At 43.8% G+C, this 15505-nt stretch overlaps 1 protein-coding gene across 1 annotated transcript in view; it reads left to right on the forward strand.

The window, feature by feature from the left end:
• Positions 1-3993: 3993 nt before the first annotated feature.
• ME3 (malic enzyme 3) overlaps positions 3994-15505 on the forward strand; it is a 308269-nt gene continuing 296757 nt past the window's right edge. The window contains exon 1 of the mRNA XM_082660565.1: positions 3994-4126. The gene's annotated coding sequence lies outside the window, so the exon portion shown is untranslated. The remainder of the gene's footprint in view (positions 4127-15505) is intronic.

Here is a 15505-nt window from a genome sequence, read left to right on the forward strand (position 1 = left end):
TCTGGGCTGGCCCAAAGGGCAGTGTTAAGTGGCCTCTGTGTTTCTCCCTGAAGAATCTCTCAGGGCCTCCCATAACTTCATGAAGTCATTGCATGTGTTAGGTTGGACGGTAATTACTGGGTTACTTGTTTCTCCTTCTCCAAACCTTGAGCGCCATAAGGTCACTTGAGGAAAACACAGGATAGGAAACCATCCCAGAGATGGCTGTTAATCTCTTTTGGGAGTCTTAAAATTTGATAAAAGCTATGGTTTTTTATTCCTAGAAAAATGCACAATCAGACAAACATTTGCATACAACTCCAGGGGCTTTATGAAGCCCCTGGGTCACTTTGGAACCCCCAGGGAATCTCCTGATCTGTATCCTCCAGGTTAAGAACCTCTGGTTATAGCAATGGTAAATGCTTGCCGCCTGCTACAGTCTTCACCACCTCCCACTTCAGCCCCCGGCCCTCCCCCCCAGTGCCTTAGTGAATTGGTAAACATCGCTACTTGATCACACATTCTCCTGCAGATCCTGGCTGTGGTTAGCTAAACATATTGTGGTAGTCATTTCATGTGGTAATAAATGTGAATTAAACCATCATGCTGTATGCCTTAATCTCATACAGTGATGTATGTCAATTATTTCTCAATAAAACGGGAAAAAAGAAAGCACTCTCTTAGAAATAAATGTATATTTATTCAATAGTCACAAGAAGTCAAGTGATTTTCCTAAAAGACGCTTCCACTCATTTTTATATTATTTTCCATTATATGTGAAATACATCACCTCTTCCTGACCAAAACAAACAAACTAACAAACCCCACCTCAACCTAGTTCTCCCAATTTTTCTGAATTGGCATCTGAGTTCAATCCTGGAAATGAGAAAAGAAGCTAAGGAGAAAGGCTCATTGAAGTCTAAGAGGATTTTCCAGGTGGAAGGAGTGAGTAAAGGCTGAATAGGGTGAGGATGGAGAAAAGGATTATTGGAATAGGCAATTAAATGTTTGGTGACCTAGGAGAGGGCAGTTTAAGGAGAGCTGTGGGGTTGTAGCCAGATCACAGCGGGTTAAGTTGATGGGTTTCTTTGACGGTATTCTAAAGAATACATTCAAATGTATTCTAACTGTATTTCCTTGAAAGTTTTCTAAATAATCAGTCATATGCATAGGGATAGATGTACAAGGATGTTAACTATGGTCTTATTAAAATAGTACTAGTACAAATTGGAAACTATCTAAAGGCCAAATGTTAATGAATTTGGTTAATTTGATTTTAATGCATCTATATGGTGGAATAATATTATATTAGTAAGGATTCTTTATTTTAAGTAACAGAAACCTGAATCAGACTAGTTCAAAGTTCATGCAAAGAAAGGTAAGAGGAATTTATTGGCTCATGCAATTGAAGAGTCCAGAAATTGCCTGGCCCTAGGCAGGTCTGGAACGAAATGCTCAGATGATGTCCTCTGATTTTAAGATCTCTCTCTCTCTCTCTCCACTCCATGCCCCCACCACCATGTTTCTCTCCCTTCCTCTGGAATGGCTTCATTTTTACACAGGATCTCCATGATGAGAAGGATGGCCTCCTGCGGTTCCAGCATTTCTAGAGCTCACCGTCTCCACAAGAGAGAAAATTTCCTGGTCTCCGCATCCAGGCCAGGCCCCTCCCCCAAGAATCTTACCAACGCCATTTGCATCGCTTGCCCATCCTTCAGCTGCTGTGCGCAGAGGCGTGGAGTACTGTGATTGGTCAGCCCGGAGCACATGTACCTTCCTTGACAAACCCACCAGAATCACTTGCTGTGGGGGAAAGGTGTCTTCCAAAAGGAAGGAAGACGGAATTGACCAGAAAAGAGGTACCATTATAATTGTGAACTTGTTTTTTTAAAAAAGACTGTGTAGATCTACCTTTATGGGCATGGAGGCTTCGGGTGATGGGGAAAGACTGAGGTTTCATCAGAGCTCTGCAGTTCCCTGTGCCGGGAATCCCCCCACCTATCACTCCAACCCTTCCCATGTCTCTGGGCTACTGACTACTTGGGGTGGGTAGAATAATGCCTCCCTCCCCCAAAGAAGTCCAAGCACTAATCCCTGGAGCCTGCGAATATGTTACCTTATATGGCAAAAAGGATTTAGCAGGTGTAATTAAGTTAAGAATCTTGAGATGGGAGATGATCCTGGATTATCTGGGCGAGCTCAGTGAAAAGACGCTCCAAGTACACTGTGAAATAAGAGAAGCAAGTTACAGAGCACAACATAGAATATGATTTTATCTTTAAAATCTGTTTAACTTTACTTACGTAGGTGCAGAGAAAAAAGTTTGGAAGATGTACTCCAGATAATAATAGAGTTATTTCCGAGGTATTGTGATAGTAGATTTTTTTTTTTTCCTTTTTGCTTACATACAGTTTCTAACTATTCTGCCATGAACATGGATTACTTTTGTAATTCAAAGCCATGAGAGGTGAAGGAGAGGAAGCAGCCATTAAAGAGAAAGGTGGGAAGGTGTTTTGAATGAAGCACATAGAAAAAAAAAAAGTTGCTCGTTTATCCATTTATGTATGCATTTGTGTGGGGAGCACTGGAGCCTCTTTTTAAGCTGAGGTGATGGGCCTGGGGGAGCTGAAGAAGAAGATGCGGGAACCAGGAGAAGATCTTGGGGAGTCGGATCTCTAGGACTGGTAGGGGGAGGAGTACCTCCTCAAGCCCAGGGCGCGGGTGTCCCTGAGAGGCCGGGAGGAGGGAGGAGAGGCCGGGAAGAAACATGGAGGTTTTTAATGGGAGAAGAAGGAAGTCAAGGACCTCAGTCTTCCAAGCAAAGAAGGAGCCGTGGGCAAGGGGGCTGGAGTGGGGTGCGGGGGCTTAAGAAAAATGGAAGCAGTTGGAAGAAAATGTGGTCTGAGGAATGTGATGGGAGTCAGCCAGCATCCGTGAGGCTTTCTGAGTGGCCTCAGTGCCACAGAGTTTAGATAATGGGGCTTGTAGTCATGCTAATCATGGCAGTGGCCTGACTTTTTCCTGTGACATGAAGCAACCTGGAAACAGAGAGCAAAGCCAGCAGAGAGAAAAGAGAGGGCTTGGCTGCATGGGTGGCTTCAGATTATGGGGTCCAGGGATCCCCATCGGACCTCAGGGACTCCAACTGAGCTTCCTAATTCAGTTAATTGATTAGGAATCCACTGCACTGCTCTGCCCTGTGCCCCTTGTGCCACCATGCGGTTGTCATGGATCTCTCAGGCCTCATAGAGATGAATCCAGGAGCTCCACTGAGAGTATCTGAGGCCAAAACAAAAACAAAAACCATAAGAGTGTGACAAAGGACGTAGACATATGGTGCCATTGAGCTGTTGGGAGCAAAGGAGGGGGTGAGCTGAGGAGAGAAAGCCAGAGGGGACAGGCTAGTTTCCAAACCAGAGGTACAGTCCAGGTCACCTTTACAGGATGAGTAAGAGTGAGCCAGGCAAAGTACGGGGGAAGGGCGTCCCAGAAAGGGGGAACTGCAGGAGCAAAGGCATGGAGGCCTGAGGCTATGTGGTATGTATAGACAGACACAGGCGAGTGAGTGTCTTTACAGGGTCAAGTAGAACAGAGGGCCTGGTGGGAGATGGGGCTGGAGGGGTGGGCCAGGACCTCACCTAGAGGCAAACAGGCCTCTGAAGGAGCTTGAGAGAACAGGATCAGAGAAATAAAGAGCAAAAGGAGAGAGTACAGTCTCCTAAGTCAGGTTAGCCAGGAGGTTATTAGAAAAAAGAATGGTTGACAGTGTTGGGTATCCTAAAGATGCCCAATGAGACAATTTCAAAAATCTCACCAACAGACTTGGCAATTAGGAGGTCCCATGTGACTTTTGCCAAATAAGTTTTTTTTTTTTTTTAATGAATTTCTTTTTATTCAACAGGCTTTATCACAACTTTACGCGGGCCTCTCACTGTTGTGGCCTCTCCCGTTGCGGAGCACAGGCTCAGCGGCCATGGCTCACGGACCCAGCTGCTCCGCGGCATGTGGGATCTTCCCGGACCGGGGCACGAACCCACGTCCCCTGCATCGGCAGGCGGACTCTCAACCACTGCGCCACCAGGGAAGCCCGCCAAATAAGTTTTGATGGGGCAGTGAGAACTGAAGACAGACCACAGAGGGCTGGAAGGTAAGGTAGAAAGTAAAAAGAGAATCTGAAAACTTTGGCTCACTAGAAAAGAAAAAAAGATAAAAGCAAGAATGGATCAGAATTTCAAGAGAGAGTGTGTGTGTTTAAGGAAGGGAAAGATTCTAACATAGAGGCTGTCAGGCGAGGGACAGGTTTACATTTTAAGAAAGAAAAGATAAATTGCATAGAGCCCTCGAGATGGGAGGGGGTGGGTTTGGGTAGGAGGGGCAAGGAGAGCTGATCTTGTCTAATCGCCTCTATCGTCTTTATGAAGTATGCAGCATGGCGATCTGCTGAAAATGGGGAGTGAGGAAAATGGTGGAGATAGAAAAAGGAGGTCACATGGAAGGGGCGTTGGAGAGGAGCTCAGGACTTGTGTGGGCTGCAGAAAGTGCATGAGGTCATGCATGGACGATACACTGCTCAGGGCCTGGCTAGTAAAGGCCCTAAACAAATGGTGAAAATTATCCATGTTCGAGGTGAATCTTGAGGAACATATTCAGGGCCTAACTGATGTCAAAGGGACAAAATCCTGGGTCGGGGCAGCAATGGGTCTCAAGGCCAAATACCTACAGTGCGGGGAGTGGGGGAAGGGGGGACTGGAAGGCAGATGTCTAAAGCAAAGAGTTTCTTAGTAGTTTGTATATTGCTCTCCAGCATGGGTGTTGAGATTTGGAAAGAAGATCTAGTTCTACAAAGAAAGGAAAAATCGAGAATTCGGAGGCCATGTTATAATTCCAGAGGCAGAACTAACTCTGCTATCAGAGTCTGAGCCTTTTGCTGCAGTGACTGCAAGTTAAGAAATATTAAACTGATCAAGTGCAATCTGAGGTGATGTGGTTCAAAATAGAAAAAATGATTGCATGACTGGGATTGGTTGGTTCAATCTGTTTGTTATCGTTTCCCCATTTCCCTAAATAAATGTGTACTCAGTGTCCTAGTACGTTCTCAAAGTCAACAAAAACAAAGTTTGGCATAGATTTTATTGGCATGTCCCTGATTTTGTTGGTGTTGACAGGTGTGGGCAGCGTGTGCAAGTATTGTTTTGCTTTGTTTGCTTGTGTTAACATGGTTGAGGTTAAGAGTACCTGCTCTTCTGTTGCACTAATGGGGTTTGATCCCAGCTACCTCTGACTAAACACCATCACATCACTCTCCAAGCCTCAGTCTTCTCATCTGTAAAATGTGGATAATATCAGTATCCATTTCCAAGGGTGATCAATAAATGTTTCTCCTTACTATTATTGTTAGCTTGACCTGCCTTAACTCCTTTTCAATGCCCTCTCACCTGCTAAGCTGCTCCATTGGCCCATGAGCCACAATCAGGTGTGGTCCCAGAAGATAAGGCAGCCATGTTGTTTTTACAATATGACAAGTTGCCTAGTTCTGTGGGATGACAAATAGAACTGTTCAGACACAATGCCTTTCGAAGGAAAGCAGCTATGTGGGTCTCAGTTAGTAGCATCAGTGTCATAGGAGGAAAAAGCACAGCCCCTCCTGGGTTAGAGGTAAGGGAGGCCATGTGAAGCCAGATGAATCCAGCAAAAATCTCCCAAGTCCCAAGTCCAAACCAGGCTGCGGGATTACTGTCTCTACAGTGCTGGGAATCGGACTATTCTAGGCAAGGGCTGAGTAAGAATATGCCTCGTGATATGGACTGGTCTCTAGGAGCAGATAGAAATAACTAACGATTATTTATTCATTCATTTATTTACTCATTTATTTGTTTATTCAATCATTCACTTTTCAGCACTTACTGGGCATCCACTGTGTGGCAGAAACCGCCTTCATGCTGAGGTACAGAGATAAATCTAATATTCTTGAGGCCAAGCACATAACAGTTCTAAAGGCTGCTGGCCATTTTGAAAAATGTCTGTGTTCGAGACATTATACTAAGGACTCAGCATATTTTATTTCAGTGCCCCTTGCCTCTTAGATCTTTACACATGCTGTTCCCTCCTCTCTTTCTGGACTAAATAGGTCTTCAGAACTCAGTTGAGCTGCCATTTTTTTCCCAAGAAATCTTCTTTGACTACCCCTACCCCCAAGTCAAGTTAGGTGTCCTTCTTAAGTGTTTCCCAAGCATCCTGGATGCCTCCAGTGGGCTTACCGTGCTATATAAATGAATCCTCTCTTTGTTGATCTATATCTACCTCTAGATTGGAAGAGCCATGAGGGCAAAGGTCTCATTTGTCTGGTCTACCACTGTATTCCACCAGGCCACCCAGCACACAGAAATCTCTCATTAAATGTATTTAGAGTAAATACATGCTGATACTCACAAATGAAGTAAGCGTTATTACCTTTGCTTTACAAATAAAGAAAGTGAAGTTTGTTGTCAAATAATTTCCCCAAACTTAAAGAGCACTATATAGGTAGAGATTGGAACTGAACAAATCCATAGTGTTAAATTCCAGCTAGGTACCGCTAGAAGGTTCTGAGGCTGCAGTCTGCCCTCTTTGAATATTGGAGTCTTAGGAAAAGTAAGAGAAAAGTTAAAAACATATTATCCCCAAACTCAGACTTTTCCCCTAAAGAATCAGAAAATTTGTTTTAATTGAATGGGGACTAACTTTTTAAAAAGTATCAGTGTTATTTAATGCTATATCTTTAAGCCACTTAAAAATCATCTCACATACTACCCGTTGTGTATCTCGCATGCTGGTCTAAGGCAGTAGATTTTACTCCCTACTCAGGGAGCCCTGGGCTCTTCTGGGGTGGAGAGTGACTGTGTCAATATGGGGAAGTAGCTAAGCAGGTAGAGCTCTGAGGCTGCACACGTAAGTTAGAGCAGCTCTGCTCTTATTCAGGGCTGTGAACCATTTCATTTTTTAAAGGGTTACGCTGCTAGGGAAGAAATATCTTGAAAACCACCAGCCTACTCACTAATAGTGTCCACTTACTTACTAGACACCTACTATGGGCCAGTCCTTTACATACTTTAAACCAGCGGTCCCCAACCTTTTTGGCACCAGGGACCGGTTTCGTGGAAGACAATTTTTCCATGGATGGGGGGTCTGGTTCAGGCGGTAATGCCAGCGATGGGGAGCCATGGGGAGCAATGGGGAGCGGCAGATGAAGCTTCACTTGCTCACCCGCCACTCACCTCCTGCTGTGCGGCCCCGTTCCTAACAGGGGGTTGGGGACCCCTGCTTTCAACTTCTCTCTACAAAGTAGCTGTTGTTAATGGATGAGGCAGTTGACACTCTGAGAGATTCAGGAACCTGTCCAAAGTCTTCTGGCTGATAAGTGGCAGAACTGTCATTTCAACCTAGTCTATCTGCTCTTTTTCTGTTTTTGTATCCTGCTTTGGAATCCTTTCCATTCAACACATTATTTATTGAGATTCTACTACTTTTTAAGCACTTGTTAGGTTCTGGGGTTAGAAGCTCACAGTCTATTGGAAGTGAAAATCATGTGAATAAATATCTACACAAAGCGTTTTGGACACTATTCTCCAATGAGACATGGAGTGAAGAGCGGTCAGTTTTACCTGGTGGAGTGAGAGAGTGGTCATTTAGGTTTCTTAAAGGTGGTAATGCTGCAGGGTCAGTGACAAGTAGGAGTGCTGGAGAGATGACATTGGAGAGTTGGGGAGGCCAGATTTTTTTGGTTTTTTTTTTGCGGTACGTGGGCCTCTCACTGTTGTGACCTCTACCATTGCGAAGCGCAGGCTCCAGACGCGCAGGCTCAGCGGCCTTACGGGCCCAGCCGCTCCGCGGCACGTGGGATCTTCCCGGACCGGGGCACGATCCCATGTCCCCTGCATCGGCAGGCGGACTTCTCAACCACTGCGCCACCAGGGAAGCCTCCGGGGGAGGCCAGATTTTAATGGGCTTTGTGTGTCATCCATACAAAGACTTAGAGCCCTGTGGTCTGGGACTTGCGTCATTTAATTGATTTATAGTCCTCTAATACTTAGTTGTTTTGAAAATTCCAGTCTTAGCTAAAAAAATCTCTGTGGGAGAGATTTGTTGCCATTTTAGAAGGAAAATGGAAAGATAGCTGAAGAAAGAGACGTATTTGGAGGAGTAGCCCCTCTCCCACCAAGGAGTATGGACTTTAGATATTGGGGATCAGTGAAGGATTACAAGGCTCATTTATCACACTGTGGCTCTGAAGTCACCCAGGGCCTCCTTGACCTACAAGATCCAGCTAAACTCGCCTCACAACTCCAATTTCACAGCCTGTCTCTCCCAGCACGTGTTCCCTGAGAACTTATTCTCTCATGGCCCATTTGTCTCTAGATTTTGTCTTCCTCCAACCCTGTGTTGCACCAAGGATGACCCCAACCAGACACGCAAGTCAATACCCAAAAGAATTCACTCACACCAAAGCACAAATGAGCATTGTAGATTTTACTAGAGATTTCTAAGAGGAGTTAGAGGAAGAATTTACAGCAGTCACACCAAAGTCCACTTTTAGACATTCTTGTTCTCTCCAAATTCCTCCTTCATGCAGTCACCAGCCCAAGGCACCTTTCCTCATTTCCTGGATTACCTGTTGAAACTTCAAATTCTTCTATTACTGAAAAGTGCATCTGTTACCCCAGTCCAGGAACAGACCTGGACTCAGATCCAGGGATTAAGATAAATTTCAAGCCCCAAGTATTTATAAAAGCTTTTCCACCCCATATCCCACAACCTTCAGGCCAAAATACAATGTTCTTCATAAGAGAAATCCTGGTGCATAATTTTTCCTATCTGGTTATAAAAGGATTAAGATAACAGTAGACTCTTTGATCCAAAAGTGTAAAGCTATACCATTGTTTGTACTGGGCAATCTCCCTTGAAGAATGAATCATCCCGTCAATCCTGGGGGGGAAAAATATGTGTCAGAACCAAGCTTAGATAGGTAGGGGGAGAGAATCTCTTTTGATCTTGTCAACGGAAAGAGTCAAGATGTTTAAGAGAAGATCCTAGGTGGTGGCCATCAATACGGCATCACCCATGGGCAACAGGTGGGAGCTTTGAAGTGAGGACTTAGGCAAAGGCTCTGGGAAGTGATGTCAGCCCTTTGGATAACTAGCTCATTGCCATTCATGGAACCTGTGTGAAATGGGAAGAGGTAAAATCCCTGAGACCTATCCAGTTCAAGTGGAATCAGAGCCTGTGCTTTGGAAGTTGCATCATTTAAATGATTTATACTCTCTGTTCACCCCTTTTACTCTTCCGTAACATTCAGTTTTTTTTTGAAAGTTCCAGTCTTAGCTGAAGAATCTGTGAAAGTGACTCATTGCCATTTTAAGGGGAAAATAGAAAGATGTTTGAAGAAAGATAGAAAGATGTTGGGAGAGCAGCACCTTTCCTGCCCAGGAAGGTGGGGAGCCATTGAAGAATGGAGGCAGTGGGCTTCCCTGGTGGTGCAGTGGTTAAGAATCCGCCTGCCAATGCAGGGGACACGGGTTCGAGCCCTGGTCCGGGAAGATCCCACGTGCCACAGAGCAACAAAGCCTGTGTGCCACAGCTACTGAGCCTGTGCTCTAGAGCCCGTGAGCCACATCTACTGAGCCCGCGTGCTACAACTACTGAAGCCCCCGCGCCTAGAGCCCGTGCTCCGCAACAAGAGAAGCCATGACAATAAGCCGTGCACCGCAACGAAGAGTAGCCCTCGCTCGCCGCAACTAGAGAAAGCCCGCGCACAGCAATGAAGACCCAACACAGCCAAAAATAAAAACAAATAATTAAAAAAAAAAAAAAGAATGGCGGCAGCAAGCAAACTGAGAAAATCCAAAGAGGAAGAGAATGCTTGGAACCCAGAGGGACAGAAGAAGAGTTTCTAGGTCCAACTCCCATCCTCCACCTGGAGATTCTCTTTCCAGGCTAAATTTTGGAGGATTTGAGTTTTATTTTATTGGGAGAACATAACAGTAAACTTCTTTATCAAAATATGGTTGCTACAGCTGGGCCAGGCTCCCTCCTATTTCTGACCCATAGTAAAGATAGGCCTTCATGTCAGTGAAGTTCTGGAAACTTGTGTGCCCAACACCCACCTTCAACCCCAGCCATATACCTGCTGCCTCAAGATCTGCCTGAGGATGGGGATGGGAGAAGGATGTTGAGATGCATCCTCTAGCTCAGAGGTTTCAAAATAATTTTTTCTAGCATTGGAATTCTGTCCTGAGTAAAATTTTACTTTCAACTCCAAAATAGAAAACATAAAATTAGATTGCTCTGGTTGAATTGCAACAGGGGGTCGGGATGCCATCCCTTATGTTGCTGCCCCTTTCCCCAACTCATGCCAATACTCCAAGTTTCCTCCTGGGAACTCTAGAGATTGAAGGGGTTCAGTATGAAGGCCACCCTTCTAGATAGTCATCTTCAGAGCCCTTGCCTCATGAGTCTGGCAATTGCATGTGGATAAAAGTTCATCTCAGTCCATTTGAACATTCCCACTTTCCCCTGGAAACACTTGTATGTGCTATAGGGGAAGTACAGGGTGCATTTGATCCGTGAGGTTATGTACCTGTGCTGGCATCTGCTGAGGTGTCCAACAGCTCTTTGGGTTCTCAATCATCTATCCATACAGGTTGCCTTTGAATCATTCTTCATTCACACCTGAAAGCTTCTTTTGGGTCTGTGGCAGTCTTGGCCTCTCAGGAATGATTCTACAACTCCAGTGCCACAGAAGGACACAGGAAACTGAGTCTTTCTACAGGCTACACATAACAAGCAATCATTTCTTCTCAAACAAACACCTTTCAAGATTTCTGGGCACAAGTTTTCTTTATTCCTGAAGCCAACAAGCATCCTATTGGGGTATTTGGGGCTTCAGAACAGAACACCCAACAGAGAATAACTTAAAACATAAGACTGTATGTTACTTACCATAACAAGAAGTCCGGAAGTGACAGGGAGTAAAAGGATTGACTATTTCAGCAACGTAACGAAATAATCAAGGACCCAGGTACTTTCCACTTCTCCCTCTGTCATCCTCAGCATGTGGACGGCCATCCTCAGGCTTGTTCCATGGTTGGAGGTGGCTGTCACTGTCTCAGACATCACCTTCTCACACAACTGTTCCAAAGGCAGGAAAAAAGCCTCCTATATCTTTATTTATTTTTTAAATTGGAAAGCATAACAGACAAAACAGTTTGTCAAATAAGGAGATGATTCTATTCAAGCTATTGCAATAGGGAGAATGTTCATGAATGAGAAAGTTCTCTAAGAAAGGGAAGGGGGTCTGGGATTTTAATAAAGGCAGGTCAACAAGGGGGTCATCCACAGTCTTACAAGAGTCACGAAGAAGGATAGAGATGGGTCTTCTTTTAGTACATGGGAGAGCATTGCTGGTAGCTGTTTCTTGGAACACAAAAGAGAGGAGGGATTTCAGAGAACAAAGGTGTAGGGGAATTTCTTAGCCAGCTCTGCTTTCTGAGAGCACAGGGCTCAGGTAAAGTTCAACATTTGTCAGTCTGCCCTTTTGTTCAAAATGAATGAATATCACTTGTCACTGAACAACTCAGAGGTAATTTATAAACCCCTGAATGGAGTGAAGCAGGGTCTGAGAAATAGTCTCTCGAGGACGTTTTTTTGCCTCTAGTCCTGCAAAACCAGTTCAACCATCTGCAGAGAAGTGGTGGCAAAAGTTGGTTATTTTAGAGTCCTGGAGATCAGGCATCTTAAGAGAAGTATGCTTAAAATGAAAAAAGGGAAACAGTAACATAAAAGGTTGTATTAAAGTAAAGAACCAGGAGTTGAACTCTAAGGGTAACCAGTCCAGTGGATTCCAACAGGCCAGTGGAGGAAAACATCCAGTTATGCAGCACAGCTCCTTGAGTTTCTTGAAGCTCTTGAGCTAGGATGTCAATGCTCTTGGTGGTGGTATTTTCCACAGTCAAGGTTACCCCTCATATAAGGGCATGCGTGACCCAAGTATTTCATCGGCCTTACTTAGTAATCCAGACAGTGGCTTGTCCAGAGAGAATTCGGGCTCATGCATGGTCTACTGCAATGGTGAGTCCTTCGAGCTTTATATCAAGCCATAGAGCTTCAGCTTCCAGGCCTTCTTCAGGTCCTGGGGAAAATGGCCAGCTGCAAGGCAACAGAGTCCCAGGAAGGATATGGACAGTCAGGCTATAGTTCTCAGTAATGCCACCAGGCAGAAGCCAGATAAATTGGAAAAGTTAGTTTGGAAGGTTGTAGCCAGATATTGAAGGAATCTGGAAGACTGAGAAATTGGGGAAAATTGACAGTTTGGGCAAGGAAACAGGATCTGGTTCAGTTTGCAGGTAAGGTACCAAAACTGGTTTCTCTAAGCAGAAGAAGGAAGTCAATTAATCTCTACCTGACAAGACAGAGTTTGCATATTCATCATCTACAATTTATAGAGAGGTGTAAAATAGCTCAAAGACAATGAAAATCTCATAAATAAACCCAACAAATGTAGCCAGCTCTGACCGCAATTAAATCCCCTTTCAGGAACCTTCTACGATTTTCTATATCTGTTGCACCCCCTTTATCACAACTTCTCAAAGTGATAAAAACAGAAACACATTCATTAACAGACCCAAATATGTACATATACCCTCTCCATAGCATATAAAAATAGGAAGCAAAAGTATACAATCTTAAATTATACTTAGTGACACTTTTTCAGTATTGTATCTTCTTAGAAATGATCTTAGTATCTAATGAATATCTATTAATTAACTCAGTTTAGTATCAGTCCAAGGTTTTAAGTTACCTAAAGATCTTGGAAATTATCTTCAAGCTGATGTAATTTCAATTACTGTTGAAATAAAGTTTGTCAGAATAATGATCCGATATGGTTAAACAAAATTTTAAATTTAGAAAAATTCTATATATTTAGTAGAAGTAATGCTAACCTGCTCTATCAGTAACTCTGGATAAGCTTAGGAAGAAGATATTTATGTAAAGTAAAGAACGTATGTTTGTATCATGCTTAACTTTAACTCAGAGAAAACAGAGCTATTTTATTAAACTGAAATTACTGACCTAGTCTTGTTTGCCAAAGATTCACCTACATCTTGAGAACTTGAATTTTTAAAAAAATTCTGAGTTTTTTTCTATAAGAATACCTTTTCTTTTCCACATTGAAAGTATTTCAGGCTCACTTTCCTTTATTCCTGAGAATTTTAGGAATATTCAATTTATGTAATGAGCTTTTTTGTCTCTAAGCCAGTCAGAATACAGTGAACTCCTTTAAGATATTTTATAATATAGTTTGGGAATACCACCCAGAGATGGGAAAGTACAACACAATCAGATAATGAGAGGTTTTCTGAGGCCTTTCTGAATTACAGACATATAAACATACAGAGAGAGAGAGAGCCACTTACAACTTCAATTCTAAATTTCAGCCATAGGTTAAACGTGGTCCTCCTTTTTATTCTCAGTCTTCTTTCCCATATTGCACTTTGAAATCCTCCCATTCTTCAAAGCTCATTCTAAATGCACCTCTCCCTTGAAACCTTACCTTAACCCTCAGGAAGGTGGAATTTCTTCCACAACCATTGCTCCTCTCTGATCACTTGAATCAATCAACCTGAAAATGCAGTTATTTATGTATATTCCTCATCTTCTCTTTAAATCCAAACTCAGGGATGGCAGAGACTAGATTATCTTTCTTTCAACAAGCATTTATTTTATACCTACTGTGTTTCAGGCACTGTCCTAGATACCTTTTAGACAACGAGTGACAAAAAGTTGGGATCCCTGCTTTCATGGGGCTTCCAGTTTGGAATTTGATATACTTTTATATTCTCTTTTTGTATTCTTCACAGCATTTGCAGTGGTTTGTTGAATAAATTAATAAATGAATATCTTCAGGCTTAGATTCACCCTGATACTGAAAGGGAAGAAAAAAGAATTTTTTTCTGAGGACCTATTGTGTACCCTGAGCTCTTAGGCACTTTGAACAAATTATCTACTTTAATCCTACTAATATCCAGAGTCTGAGCTGAGTGCTTTATATACCTATTTCTAATCTTTACAGCAACCTTGTAAGGTAGATGATTTTACAAAGGAAAAAACTGAGCCTGAGTGAGGTTATCCCACTTGTCCTGAGTCATGATGCTAGTAGGTATCAGTATAGGGATTCGAACCCAGGTCTGTCTGACTCCAAAGCCCCGAGTCAGACTGCTTAGTATAGTTAAACTGCCTTGGAGAAAACTTAGGTCATATATCCCAGAGAACAAGTCACAGGTAAGTCTTGACTTAGGGAGCCTGTGCACCTCGGGCACTAAACGGCAGGCTGGCCCACACCAGTGGCTTGAAGACCCTTTCAGCCCTCCAAGTGAGAGCCAAGGTCAGCAAGTGGTGGCCTGCTTTGTGCAGGTGGGGCTGAGGTTCCCAGGGGCAGAGGGCTCTCTCACCTGGAATTGCACTCAGCCAGGTAGTCAGGAGTCAGGGGCTACCGGGGAACAAGAGCTGTTCATGCCAGAAACACACGCCTCCCGCTGAGGCCAAAAGTCACATTCCTTGTTTTAAGATCAGTACTCGGAGCTGGACCTTTCACAGAAGAGATGCTGTATGTGAATGAGCTCAGTGATAACCAGTACCAAACGCATTTTAACCCCTCAGGTTTGCAACAAGTGACTACAGTCAGTCTAACCCATGTAATGTTGGGAAAGAGGGGAATAAGGGTTGCTGCCTTAACCTGAGGGATGCAGCAGCTCCCTCACCTCCTGTAGAAAACCAGGAGCAGTAGCAAGAACAGAGAGCTTTTAGGACACATTTTAGGCTTTACAGACATAATCACATTTATTTACCACAGTTGCCTCACGAGGTGGGCATGGTTATTATCCTTGTCAAGTTACCAGCGAGGAAACAGGCACAGAGAGATTTAAGTCTCTTGACCTATATCACAAGTCAGTGGAAGCAGCAGGATATGAAACCATATTGTTTGAGTCCAAAGACGGTGCCTTTAACCACTACATGATATGGCACCTCCAGGCAAAAATACCACAGAGGGTTATTATGGTAACGGCCACCCATGAATCATACTTCATGTGTCCACACCACTTTGCAACTTCATTGTTGCCTCTCATCAAGAGGTGGAATCTAGTGCTCCACCTTTTTTTTAATTTTTCTTTTAAAATCTGGGCTAATCCTGTGACTTGCTTTGACCAATAATTATGGCTGAAGTGACACTGTGGGAGTTCCCGAGCCTAGACCTCGGGAGGCTTTGCAGCTTACACTCGTATCACTTACCCTCTTGGAATTTTGAGACCGCCATGTTAGGAGAAAGTGCAGGCTATCTTCCTGGAGCATGAGAGGTCATGTGGAGCAGAACGAAGGCTCTCCAGCCCACAGCCAGCCCAGTTGGCAGTTGAGTAAACCCTTTTGGATGTTCCAGCTTCAGCTGGCTCCCCCTGCCTGCAGCTGCACCTGTGAGCCCAGGTGAAACCAGTAGGAC

This window comes from Grampus griseus, assembly GCF_964374135.1.
Source record: "Grampus griseus genome assembly, chromosome: 8".
Lineage (NCBI taxonomy): Eukaryota > Metazoa > Chordata > Mammalia > Artiodactyla > Delphinidae > Grampus > Grampus griseus.